Source organism: Artemia sp. Qi Xiang Cuo, chromosome 10, assembly GCF_049724085.1.
Source record: "Artemia sp. Qi Xiang Cuo chromosome 10, ASM4972408v1, whole genome shotgun sequence".
NCBI classification, from domain to species: Eukaryota; Metazoa; Arthropoda; class Branchiopoda; order Anostraca; family Artemiidae; genus Artemia; species Artemia sp. Qi Xiang Cuo.
The window spans coordinates 33,562,791-33,565,127 of NC_142803.1; the positions used below are offsets into that span (position 1 = coordinate 33,562,791).

The window sequence follows — 2,337 nt, forward strand, 5'->3', positions numbered from 1 at the left end:
AAGAATCACTAAATGGATCTTAACAGTAAGTGCGTGCATGCGGCAAGAGGGACCATTAAAACAGGTACAAGGTTGATCACACATACCTCTACTTATTAATAGTTTGGAACAAAAGCAACATTTAGATTTAGCACAGGACTATTGACTGATCAAGGTTTTTGGTCAAAAACAATTGAGCATGGATTTTCAGTTCGCACAAGTATTTAATGTAAAAAAGTGTCTTATATATGCGTTAAATATTTAGGGTGGGTATGGTTTTTTTAAATGGTAAATACATATAGTTAAACTGGCATCTTTTTATTTAAACTCAATTTTTAATATTGTTTAAGGTTTCTAAGGAGGGTGCCCCGTTTTATATCTCTCTTAGTACAAAGGAGTTACGCAACATGAGGCATAAGGGGAGCAATGGGCAAGAATTATTAGAGGAAATTTCTAGAGGAACAAAATACATGCTGAAAATATGATTTTTAAGGGTCAATTATTTGGAAAACTAAAACATTTTAATTTTATTTCAGGAAAACCTGAGTCAAGAAGGATTTCCTCCCCGTAAAAAAGCAAGAGTGTACGATGGATATGCAAAGGCAATAATGGAAAATGAAAATATGGAGCCTTCAAGACCTGGTCTCAGCATATCAAGTGTGGAGTCGAGGTCTTCACTGGCAACTATCCAAATGGATGACGTAAATGGACCCCTCTGGTAACTAAAATCGTAGTTATTGAGGATCATGATGAAATTTCCCTCTTGATATTTTTCAAAAAATAACGTAGAAGTTCAACGGGTCATTATGGGAGAAAAATGTCTTAATGACAAAAACTTAACGTTTAAAATTTTTGCTTTTGCGGCATGCTGAAAAAAAGTAAGATAAATTTACCCGGACAATAGGGTATCGAGGGAGCTCTTGTTCGAGAGTTTAGGACCCTTGTGAAAATAAAGTTATAGGTTTTTAAAGTTGATGTATGGGGCCCTTGTTCGATACTGCTTCTGGAGACCCTGGCCCTAAAAAAACAACTTTTAAACACTGTTAAAAAAATGTTCTTGTTCAGGCTAAAACTAAACCATTTCCAAGGGGAAATAGCTAGAACTGTGGGATCCCCCTTTTTGATAGTTCTAGAGGGTTTGAGGGCCGTGATCCTTAAAAAAACAGGTTTTTCATCACTACTAAAATAATATATTCCTGTTCAGGCTAATAAAACAAAACCAAACCACTAGGAATTTTTGATTCCCCTCTTCGATAGTTCTGGGGGCTTTGAATGCCCTGGCCCTTAAAAAAACAGGTTTTACATTACTACTAAAATAATGTATTTCTTTTGAGGCTATTAAAACCTAAACATTTAAAAGGGGAAATAAATGGGACTAATGGAGTCCCCTCTTTGATAGTTCTATGGGATTGAGGGCCATGACCCGCAAATCATAGTTATAGGCTTTTCAACGCGATGAAAATAATGCATTGTTTTACAGATTAATATCATAACTGTCAAAAAGAAAATAACATTTTATTCTCTTTCCAGGCTCCCGCTGAAATACAGGCAGAGATGGAGATCAATAATGACGAACCAGACTGGGTCACAAAATTATGTAGAACGAGTTTGATGAGGCACTGGTGACCGTGCAAATGGATGACATTTAATAGCACCGCTCTCGTAAGTGAAGACACAGTTATTGAGAGTAATAATGAAATTTTCCCTTGATATTTTCAAAAAAGACGGACAAGTCCAAGGGTTAGTTGGATTTTAAACTTAACAAAATCAAACCATTTCATAAGTCCCCACTCTCGGAGGGCATTTGAAGGCCCAGGCCCTCAGAAAATGAAACTGGTTATTAAACAAGATGAAAACAATATATTCTTATTCAGGTTAAAATCATAACTATGAATAAGATGTTAATTTAATTTTTAGGTTAACCTTATGACATTATATCCAGCGAAAACTCAAGGGGCCAACACCAACAATATCTTTGATGGTATGGTGACACCTGTCTTGTCCCCACCATCAGCATTTTTTGACACTCTCTGAGTCAACATTGAGACAGAAGAAACCCACGAACTGAGTAAACAAGAGGGTTTAAACTTATTTTGTGAGGGAGTGAACCCAGATGATATGGTTCCCCAAAGCACTACATTTGATTTAACGCTTTTGTGAGAAATCTTGGCCTTGATGTAGACCATTTAGATAGGTTGGCCGACCAAATTATGCCACTCACTGTCGAGAGCCTGCTAGCAGAAACCAACCCCATGCATTCCACTCCTATACAGCATTGAATGTGGAGAAGAGGGTGAGATGGAGGGGGAGTAAAGGGGTATGTCAGTGTGGAAGCGGTTCATCCCCTGTATTGCAAGA

The 2,337-nt window shown here is 37.2% G+C and overlaps 1 long non-coding RNA gene across 1 annotated transcript; it reads left to right on the plus strand.

Moving 5' to 3' along the window:
- Nucleotides 1-213: 213 nt before the first annotated feature.
- On the plus strand, nucleotides 214-1,635 carry LOC148947687 (uncharacterized). The gene is made up of 3 exons (XR_016142356.1): nucleotides 214-245; nucleotides 516-697; nucleotides 1,510-1,635. It is a non-coding gene; the product is annotated as an uncharacterized LOC148947687 (long non-coding RNA).
- The last annotated feature ends 702 nt before the right edge of the window (nucleotides 1,636-2,337 follow it).